The sequence below is a fragment of the Camellia sinensis genome, chromosome 5 (genome assembly GCF_055761805.1).
Source record: "Camellia sinensis isolate YWXY chromosome 5, ASM5576180v1, whole genome shotgun sequence".
Classification (NCBI taxonomy): domain Eukaryota; kingdom Viridiplantae; phylum Streptophyta; class Magnoliopsida; order Ericales; family Theaceae; genus Camellia; species Camellia sinensis.
In genome coordinates this window covers 56,074,341-56,086,251 of record NC_138965.1, presented here as the reverse complement: position 1 = coordinate 56,086,251, position 11,911 = coordinate 56,074,341, and positions in this window count along the sequence as shown.

Genomic DNA, 11,911 nt, shown 5'->3' with positions numbered 1-11,911 from the left:
CAATAAACTGCCCAATTCTAATTTTTGTTAACCATTAAAAATAACATTTAACTTGGCCCTAAAAGGGTTTGGTGTGAGATTGGCTTGATTTTGGACACAATCATACAAAAGTGAGTAGATGAGTATGGTTCTCCATGGTCAAGGTGGAGACTGCGAAATATTCATAGGTCTACATTTTCTGCTTTATTTGGTCCAATGGTGTTTCATGTTTTAATTTTCTCTTTGTTTGTTTAGTTTTGTAAAATTCCTAATTTGCATGCTTGAATTAATTAATTTTTAACACATTAAGTATGTTTAGGCTCTGGATTGATTAACTGAACTTTGATCTGGGGTTCAGTGGCTGAGCAAGACTAAAAATAGAAAACACTTCAATAGTGTTCTATGTGGTAAATATAAAGACATCAGAGATTGAGCCATGAATTTTCTTTATTTGATTTTCCTTTTATTTGTTAGGGGAGCTAATAGCTTATCTGGTAGCTTCATCTTTGTTAGATAATTCACCTAGTAATGAATGATGTGTTTCATGCTAAAAGCTTTTTATCCACTTTGAGATTACATCCATAATTACAGGTCAAACAAAATTTGAATTAATGCAATCTTTTGGGAGCTAAATAGCTTATCTGGTCGCTTCTTTTATGCGGAGTTTTATTGGGGTACTGGTGAGGGCAGTGCCTTATTGCATTTACGGATTTTGTTAGCAACATAACTAGACCTCAAATTTCTCCAAATTCTGTTCATTTAGTTTCACACCAGTGCCTTCTCTTTGTTGGACATGCAATAGAATACTTATTTATTATTTATTTTAAATCCAAGGCATTGGTTTTTTTTGTTTCAATGCAGAAAGTATACAATACTGTCATGAGATGGGTTCAATTCATTTCATTTCCTGGTTTATGGGTTTCTTTTACTCTACAGCAGTCATAATGGGAAAATTAGTATAAGGCTGTGGACTCTGATTTAGTCACTAGGTCATTTCATTTATAATAATAATAATAATAATAATAATATCAGAGAGTGAAAATTTGTCTAAACATAGATTGTGATCCTCTCTCTCTCTCTATCTCTCCAATTACTATGTATTTGTGTTCCTGTATTCGATATGTTTGTGAAGGGGCTGTTTTAGTACCCATCAGAAATACATGTTGTTCTAATCTCCTACACTAACTAGATCTGGTGTGTTAGTTGAAGCATTTGTAGATGGACAATAATGAATGCTCGGACAGTATGATGGACCTATTTGAAGCATTTGTAACACTCCAAGAAGTTGTGTCATCTATTAACTATGTATGTGGTGTGTACATTATTGTACTACATGTTGCCTTGGAGAGGTACCAATCTAGGTTGGATATTAAAAGGTCACAACATCCCTTCCAAGCACAATTAGACTATTTGAATAGATTGGTGAAGCATAGCGATATTGATTGTCATGAATAACTCCGAGTGAATAGGCATACATTCATGTGTCTTTGTACACTTGTCCGAAGTGTGGGATTATCTGATTCCAAATATGTCCTCTTAGAGGAGAAAGTTGCAATGTTCTTAAATGTGATTGCACACGATTATAAGAATCATAACATCAAGTTCAATTTCATGCAGTCTGGGCAAACAGTTAGTCAGTACTTTAACAATGTCCTTAAAGCTATTTTACGCCTACAGGGTGTCTTACTTAAGACACTAGAGCCAATAACTATAAATTGCACAGATGATAGATGGAGGTGTTTTCAGGTGTTACATAGTTTAATTTCATTTAGATTTTTGGCAAACACTAACATATTTAAAATGAATAACCTTATTTTATTTTGATCTTTGGTAGAATTGTCTTGGAGCTCTATATGGAACTTATGTTAGGGTTTGTGTTCCTGCAATAGATAAGCCAAGATATAGAACACGGAAGGGTGAAATTGTTACTAATGTCTTGGGTGTTTGCTCCCAAGACATGCAATTCATTTATGTGTTGCTTGGATGGGAAGGTTTAGCTTCAAATTCTAGGGTACTTAGAGATGCTGTGAATAGACCAAATGGTTAGAAGGTGCCGACCGGTAAGAATCTATATAGTTAACTCATGCAATCTTAATTTCCCAATTTTTAAAGTACTTATACATATGAAATCCATACTTGTTTTCAGGTTTCTACTATCTTGTAGATGCGGGTTACACTAATGGTGAGGGTTTCTTAGCGTTGTATAGAGGGCAACGCTATCACCTCTCTACACGGAGAGAGAGGGGTTTCAACATGAAGCACTCTGCTGCTCGTAATGTTATTGAGAAGTGTTTTGGGTTACTCAAGATTAGGTGGGCAATACTGAGAACTGCTTCGTACTACCCAATCAAAGCCTACATGTTGCCTTCTCCACAACCTCATCAGACGTGAAATGCCAGTGGATCCATTTGAGTTCGAGTTAAATAACACTCATATACCTCAACCTGATTTAGGAGAAGAGTTCATCAATACAGCAGAGCCATCAAATCAATGGAGTGATTGGAGGGATACATTGGCAAACATAATGTTTAATGAATGGCAAGCAATTAGAGGAGTTGGTGGAAATCCTACGTAGTTGAGATAGTTTATTTAAATATTTTATTTGTAATGATGAGAATCTTGTCTATTTTCATATTTGCAAAATATGTAATGAGAATCTTACGTAGTTGAGATGGATTTTTTTTATTTTTTTTATTTTTAAGCTAATCAATTTCATTTGTTTAAATCTTTATTTCATGGAGAACCATTTGTTGCTTTCATGAGTGCATAATAATATCTATATTTTAGGTAGATTGAACAGTTGTTTAATATCAAGAGTACTTTTTTTATTTTTTATTTTTTTATATAGTTCATGCACACTTTTCAATCATATTTTCACCTTGTCTTCCATACTTGTATTTTGTATATTAGAATGAGCTATTAAATCAATAATATGTGTTGTACATCATTATTATAGGCATAGATAGTGTTGCTACCAGTCATTCTCGAAAGAAAAGTTAGGGGAAGGCAGATGCTGGTTCAATTGGGAGTTATAGGATTTGGACAAAGCGGGAGGAGTGGTTTCTCATAAGTGCAATGAGAGATTTGTGTAATAATCCTAAATGGAAGGTTGACAATGGGCAATTTAAGTCCGGGTTTTATGGCGAACTTGAGAAGAGAATAGTCATGACTTTTCCTGGAAGTGACCTTCGTGCTTGTCCTCACATTGAGTCAAAGATAAAAATTTAGAGGAAACACTATGGCCATTTGTATGAAATGACTGAGCTTAGCGGGTTTAGATGGAATGACACTGAGAAGATGGTTCTTGTTGATAGTGCTGATGTTTGGGAAAACTTTGTTTGGGAAGTTTTTTTCTTCTATTTTTTAGTGTTCATCTCATCATAACTACTAGATATCCCATTCATCTTCATTTCAATTTGATCTCATTTAGCTTACCTTTAATTTGAGCTCTTGTTGAAAGAGCTCCAAGTACATATTCACTCCCTATACTTTTGTTTATGTGCTGCATGCCTGAATGTTATTTCTTTCTTTTGAACTTGTGTAGAGATAACCAAGTGCGAGTTCTATGCAAAACAAGTCATTTCCATATTATGAAGATTGGCTTGTTCTCTTTGGCAAAGATAGAGCCACTTGTGAGTTAGCTGAAGATCCCGTAGATGCAGTTGAAGCAATTGCTGTGGAGGAAGCCATGGGGAAGAAGGGTGATGGTTCTCCAGCTAAGCAATTCAATGTTGTTGACTTCGAGTGTTCAATGTCTACAAATGGAAATGTATCCAACTCTTCTACCTTTAGCAAGAGAGGAACAAAAAGAGGCAGGACTACTGAAGGAATCACAAGTAATATTGCTACAATGACGGAGACACTCGGCTCTTTTTTGGACAAACTGTGTGACATCCCTGTTCTGTATTATGCTAATTGGGCCTTAAGTTGTTTATGGTTATGTGTTTAGCATGGTTTTGTATGCCATTATGTGAAAATATGTGGTTTTGAATTTTTATCTGTTCACCGTAGGAATATCTGTTTGATTTTACCACTTCGAAAATTAAATTGGAGGCCTTATCGGCCACAGAACCTGAAATCGACTACGCCGTTGTGATTGGCATAATTTTTAGAGCCTACGGTGAAATTTAATTGAAAATTGGTTCGGGTTAGATTAAACCGATTAAATTGATGAATTAGAGCCCAACTACTTTATTATTATAATCTTGGCCTTAGTAGATTTTGTTGTCAAGCTTTAAACACTCAATCTCTCCCTCCCTAGCCTCATTTTGACTGATATTAAACTCAAGGAAGAGAAGAGAGGGCCGGTTGTAGAGAGAGAAAGGGAGAGACTTGTGTAATTTGGGCTCAAGACTTGGGCATTTGAAGATCTAGCTCAATATTTGGCTAGAGTTTGAGGGTTGAAGCTCTTAGGTAAGTGAATTCATGGACTCTTGTTTGTAATTTGTAAGTTCAAAGTTGAAAGAATGTTAAAGAGCATGTTATAAGTCGATTTTTGTTGAGTTTGAAGTCTTGGAACTCATGCATGTAAGGAATTACTTTGAATCTACATGTTTGAGCTTGAAACACATGATTCATGTAGAGTTTTGGGTAAAGCTCATGTTGTAATCACCATTTGTACCATCTAAGTTGAGAATGATGAGCATCTCCCACATGCATGTACAAATCATGGGAGTATAAGTCTTGAATGTTTGAATTTGAGCATGTTGATGATGGGTTTGAGATATTTCGAGACATGCATGTAGATAAATCATGAAATTGAGCTTCCTGATGTTGTAATATTGTAATAGTAGCATGTTAGCATGTGTAAATGTGTAATTTGAGCCGTTGCATGCAAGTAATGTAGCTGGAAAACCGATTTGAAGCTCAAGAACTCAATCTGGAAAACCCAGATTTTCGATGTCCGCTCGAGCAGGTGAAGTTACGCTCGAGCGGAGAAATCGAGCTCCCAGCATTTTCTACAGACATGGTTTCCGCTCGAGCGGGAAAGTTGACGCTCGAGCGTGGGAGCAATATTGACAGGCCTTCCGCTCGAGCACTCTATTTAACGCTCGAGCGTAATTTTCATGCAACCAGTACTTTTGCAGGCCTATAGTGTCTGCTCGAGCGGGGAAGTCCACGCTCGAGCGGGGACCCTGTTTTCTGAAATTTTGTTCATGCGTTCTGTGTTTCGTTTTCCATTCTCTTTCACTTAGAAGCACTCTTAGGCATATGTTAAGCATTGTAAATGAGTTGATAAGATAAGAATAAAGCCTAAAGAGGAATATGTGAATTAAGGAATGGATTGAACTGTTAATGACCCTTTTGTGTTCATGAAACGTGTAGGGTCAAGCTCCAGGGCAAACCAACAAGCCGATCACTGTGAGTAATATCAACATTCGAAAGCTTGTCAATGTTTAATTGTTTATTCCCTTATAAACCTTATGAGTTGTTAATTGGGATTGTGGACAAAAGTCTGACAGGTGTGAATGAATGGACCGAAGGTCGTTTTGATATGAATGAATAAGCTAAAAGCCGTTTTGATATGAATGAACAGGCTAAAAGCCGTTTTGATATGATTGAATAGGCTAAAAGCCATTTTGATATGAATGAATAGGCTAAAAGCCGTTTTGATATGAATGAATAGGCTAAAAGCCGTTTTGATATGAATGAATAGGCTAAAAGTCGTTTCGACATGAATGAACGGGCCGAAGGCCATTTGGACGGAAATGAATGGGCCGAAGGCCGTTTAGACATAAGTGAATGGGCCGAAGGCCATTTTGCCATGAATGGAAACCCGAATGGGCCAAAGGCCAGAATGTTTAGAATTACAGTTACTTGATTCGAATTTTGTATAGATATATATATATATTCGTTAAATAGAAGTATGAATTGGGCCCAAGGCCGTTTGGAGCAGGTTGTGCTATATATTGTTATGTAACGTCATGTTTGATATTATTCACTGGGCTATCGCTCACGCTCATTCATGTGTTTGTAGGTGAGCCAAGAGAAGCACAAACCCAGCCCCAGTGAAGCCTGCTAGGAACAACACGAGTTTTGGGAGAGTCAGCCTTGTGCCTCACACATGAGGCCATCCTTGCCCTTTTAGTATGTACTTATGTTTTGTTATGTTGGCAAGGGCCTAGTGTATGTCTGTGCATAGTCTGATATAGGTTGACTGGTTTTGGATGATCCTGCCTGTAATGAATTTTGTGAAACTGCACTTTCGATGTGGGTTATTAACGTATCCGAGTATGGTTTGTTTGATGTGCATATAAGCACGGCTCTATGGACAAAGTTTTAATTATTGCTTCCGTTTAGCCCCTTTACTCTGACGAGTTTCGTCTGTTTTGGTCTGAGGCCGTAGGTAATCTCAGGATTACTGGCCGGTTATGTCCTTAACCCATAGGGGCGGGTTCGGGTCATGACAGAGTGGTATCAGAGCACGAGTTAATAACTCACACACTTGTCCTAAAAGAGCAATAAGCGTCTAGATAAGATCTAGGATGCATTCATTTGATAAGTACGAGTTTGGAAGCATTGATTATATGCTTAAATGTTTTGTTATGAATAATTATATGTGTAAGTTGTGAACTACTTGCATTACAAATTATCTAGAAATATGTGCTCCATAGTGTATGTGTATTTGTGTACCTTTGGTATGGAATATAATGCAAGTTTAATCAGATGGTGAGAACTAGAGGAGATGAGTTAGAGGAATCCTCTACTGCCAGACTGGACAGAATGGAAAGACTGATTCAGGAAATGGCAGAAGCTTTGAGACAGCAACAGGAGTGGCAACAACAGTGGCAGCAACCACACCCGCCACCTCCACCTCCGGCACCACCCGTGCCAGATAATCAAAATGATGATCGGATAATCGCTCTCACCAAGGAGTTCAAGAAAATGAAACCACCACAGTTTCATGGTGGACTGGATCCTTTGAAAGCAGAAGCTTGGGTTCTTGGGATCGAAAAACTGTTTGAAGTATTTCCGTGCTCGGATACACAGAAAGTGCTTCTAGCCACTTTTATGCTAGAAGACGAAGCGAGAAGATGGTGGATGTTGATGCGAGAAAACCATAGGGATGTTGACTGGGTGAAATTTTTGGAAATCTTCTATGACAAGTACTTCCCGCAGTGTGTCCGGGACAGGAAAGTGGCAGAGTTCGTGGAACTCAAGCAAGACAGCATGACTGTAGCGGAGTATGAGGCCAAATTTACTGAGTTGGCCAGGTTTGCACCACACGTAATTGACACTGATTATAAGAAGGCAAGGCATTTTGAAGGTGGGCTCCGAAGTGCCATCCTAGAGCGAGTGAATGTCCTGAAATTGGAGACCTACATTGGAGTGCTTGACCGGGCCATCATATCAGAGGCTAACATTGCTAGACAAGCTAAGCCAGCAACCGAATGGAAAGGCAACAAAAGACAAGGCTTCTTTTAGAAGAAGAAATTTTTGAAAAAGCAAAACACGGGCTCCTCAACTACTTCCAGTTCTTCCCGAGACACAGCTCCCATGTGCAATGTTTGTGGCAAAAAGCACCGTGGAGTCTGTTACCGTACATCGGGAGCCTGTTTTAAGTGTGGGAAACAAGGGCATATAGCCTGAGATTGTAATCAGAATAGTGGGAAGGTAGCTGCTAGCTCCACTGCATCGATCCCGAAGCTGGGAAACACTTTGAGATCTGCTACTACTGGGGATACAGTGAGACAAGGGAGAGTCTTTGCACTCGTTCCGGGTGATACACGGAATGCCAATGCCGTCGTTTCAGGTACTATTCCAATATGTAATCAGGATGCCTTTGTATTAATTGATTCTGGATCGACGCACTCATTTGTGACATATGCATTTGCATCTAGACTGAAAAGACCCCTAGAATTGTTGCCATATTTGTTATGTGTGTCTTCTCCATCGGGGGAATCTGTGTTATGTGACTATATATATCGGTTTTGTGACATGCATATTGAGGATGCTACCCTATATGTAGATTTGTTGCCCTTAAACTTTAGACACTTCGATGTAATTTTGGGCATGGATTGGTTGACCAAATATTGTGCCACTATAGATTGTGTGACAAAGAGGGTTGTGTTTAAACCCCCAGAACAGAAGGAGATTGTGTTTGGGGGAAATGGGGTAGTGCCTCCACCATATTTGATATCTGCAATGAAAGCATGCAAATTGATCAGGAAGGGGTGCCAGGGTTATTTGTGTTATGTATTGACTGAACAATCCGTGAATGTTGAATTGAATAATATTCCTATTGTTAGAGAATTTCCGGACGTGTTCCCGAATGAATTACCAGGGGGAGTGGTAGACAGAGAGATAGAGTTTACTATTGAGACTGTGCCAGGCACCCAGCCTATTTTTAAAACTCCCTACAGAATGGCTACTGCCGAAATGAAAGAATTAAAGGAACAGTTGCAAGACCTTCTTGATAAAGGGTTCATCCGGCCTAGCGCTTCGCCTTGGGGTGCACCAGTGTTATTTGTAAAGAAGAAGGATGGTACTTTGCGCCTGTGCATTGATTACCGGGAACTGAACAAGGTAACGATAAAGAACAAATATCCCTTACCCCGTATTGATGATTTATTTGACCAGTTGCAGGGATCACAGGTGTTTTCTAAGATTGATTTGAGATCCGGGTATCATCAGCTGAAGGTTAGAGCAGAGGATGTTGAGAAAACCGCATTCAGAACGAGGTATGGTCATTTTGAGTTTCTGGTTATGCCATTTGGAGTGACTAATGCCCCGACAGCATTTATGGACCTAATGAATAGAACTTTTAAAACCTACCTTGATGAGTTTGTTGTAGTCTTCATCGATGATATTTTGATATACTCTAAAGATAGACTTGAACATGAACATCATTTGAGGATTGTTTTACAAATACTTCGGGAAAGGAAATTATTTGCTAAACTAAAGAAATGTGAATTTTGGTTGGATGAGGTTGTTTTCTTAGGGCATGTGATCAACAAGGAAGGAATTTCAGTGGATCCGCAGAAAATAGAAGCAATTGTGAATTGGCCTACACCAACTAATGTGACAGAAGTTCGCAGTTTCATGGGCTTGGCCGGGTACTACAGGAGGTTTGTAAAGGACTTTTCGAAATTAGCTGTGCCTCTTACCCAATTGACACGTAAAGGACAACCATTTGAGTGGAATAGTGAAAGAGAATCAGCCTTTCATGAATTGAAGACAAGATTGACCACTGCACCAATTTTGACACTACCTTCAGGTACGGAAAATTTTGTGATTTTCAGTGACGCATCTTATAAGGGTTTGGGTTGTGTGTTAATGCAGAACGGAAAGGTTATTGCTTACGCCTCCCGACAGTTGAGGCCACGTGAGAAGAATTATCCAACACATGACCTAGAATTGGCCGCAGTTGTTTTTGCTTTGAAAATCTGGCGGCATTACTTGTATGGGGCAAAGTGTGAAGTCTACACGGATCATAAGAGCCTGAAATACTTCTTCATGCAGAAAGAGTTAAATATGCGTCAGAGAAGATGGCTAGAGCTGATAAAAGACTATGATCTGGAGATTCAGTATCATCCCGGGAAAGCTAATACAGTGGCCGATGCCTTGAGCAGAAAATCAACAGGGAGTATGGCTTGTTTGCTTACTGAACAAAGGGAGATTTTGCGAGACCTTGAAAAGTCTGAAATTGAAGTGGTGGTATGTGAACAGGGCGGATTGATAGCCGCCATTACGGTCGAACCGGCAATTGTGGATGAAATCAAGCAGAAACAGAAAGAAGACGAGTACCTCAGGAAGGTAATTGATGAATTTGAAGTAAGCCCAAAAGCAGAGTTCAGTGTCGAGAATGGAATGTTGAAATTTCGAAACCGAATATGTGTCCCAGATATTCCGGAGCTAAGGAAGAGGATTTTAGATGAAGCCCACAGATCCGTGTTTGCTATGCATCCGGGTAACAATAAAATGTATCGGGATTTGAAACAAACCTATTGGTGGCCTAAAATGAAGAAAGAGATTGCAGAATATGTGTCCAAGTGCCTCCAGTGTCAGCAAGTTAAGGCTGAACATCAGAAACCAGGCGGTCTACTTCAACCTTTCCCTATTCCTGAGTGGAAGTGGGAATATGTGACTATGGATTTTGTCGTTGGCCTACCTCGGACTTCTCGAGGTATGGATTCTGTTTGGGTTATAGTTGACAGACTGACTAAATCTGCACATTTTCTTCCTGTCAAATCTACATTTACTGCTTATAGATTGGCTACCATTTATGTCGATGAAATTGTCCGTTTACACGGGGTTCCGGTGTCCATTGTGTCAGATAGGGACCCGAAATTTGTATCTAGATTGTGGAAAAGTTTGCAGGAAGCTATGGGAACAGAACTAAGGTTCAGTACTGCATTCCACCCACAGACAGATGGCCAGTCAGAACGAACGATACAAACTTTGGAAGACATGCTTCGCATGTGTGCTTTGGATTTTCAGGGGAGTTGGGAAGATTACTTGCCACTTGCAGAATTTGCCTATAATAACAGCTTCCACTCCAGCATCGGTATGGCGCCATATGAGGCTTTGTATGGTAGGAGGTGTAGATCACCTATTTGTTGGACAGAGGTCAGGGACAGAGCTTTGCTTGGGCCTGAAATTGTACAGGACACCTCTGAAAAGATCAAAACTATTCGGCAAAGACTCAAAACGGCTTAAGATCGGCAGAAAAATTATGCAGACGTTCGGAGAAGACCTCTTGAGTATGAGGTCGGCGACCATGTGTTCATCCGTGTTTCTCCGATGAAAGGCCAAGTCAGGTTTGGGAAAAATGGCAAGTTGTCGCCCCGTTACATTGGGCCGTTTCAAATTTTGGAGAAACTTGGTCCAGTTGCTTATAGAGTTGCTTTGCCACCGGGATTCGAGCAAATCCATAATGTGTTTCATGTGTCGATGTTGAGGGGTTACCTCCGAGACCCGTTACATGTGATTGATTACCATCGGGTAGCTATTGATGAGAATATGGAATACGCTGAATGGCCGGAAAGAATCGTTGACCGACAAGTGAAAGAATTAAGAAACAAGTCCATCCCAATGGTGAAAGTAGAATGGAAGGAACACTATGGGACGGATGCTACGTGGGAAAAAGAGGAGGAAATGCGACTACGCTATCCACATTTGTTTCCCGACGAAGGTAAATTAAGTTTGGAGGACCAAACTTCCTAAAGGGGGGAAGACTGTGACATCCCTATTCTGTATTATGCTAATTGGCCCTTAAGTTGTTTATGGTTATGTGTTTAGCATGGTTTTGTATGCCATTATGTGAAAATATGTGGTTTTGAATTTTTATCTGTTCACCGTAGGAATATCTGTTTGATTTTACCACTTCGAAAATTAAATTGGAGGCCTTATCGGCCACAGAACCTGAAATCGACTACGCCGTTGTGATTGGCATAATTTTTAGAGCCTACGGTGAAATTTAATTGAAAATTGGTTCGGGTTAGATTAAACCGATTAAATTGATGAATTAGAGCCCAACTACTTTATTATTATAATCTTGGCCTTAGTGGATTTTGTTGTCAAGCTTTAAACACTCAATCTCTCCCTCCCTAGCCTCATTTTGACTGATATTAAACTCAAGGAAGAGAAGAGAGGGCCGGTTGTAGAGAGAGAAAGGGAGAGACTTGTGTAATTTGGGCTCAAGACTTGGGAATTTGAAGATCTAGCTCAATATTTGGCTAGAGTTTGAGGGTTGAAGCTCTTAGGTAAGTGAATTCATGGACTCTTGTTTGTAATTTGTAAGTTCAAAGTTGAAAGAATGTTAAAGAGCATGTTATAAGTTGATTTTTGTTGAGTTTGAAGTCTTGGAACTCATGCATGTAAGGAATTTCTTTGAATCTACATGTTTGAGCTTGAAACACATGATTCATGTAGAGTTTTGGGTAAAGCTCATGTTGTAATCACCATTTGTACCATCTAAGTTGAGAATGAT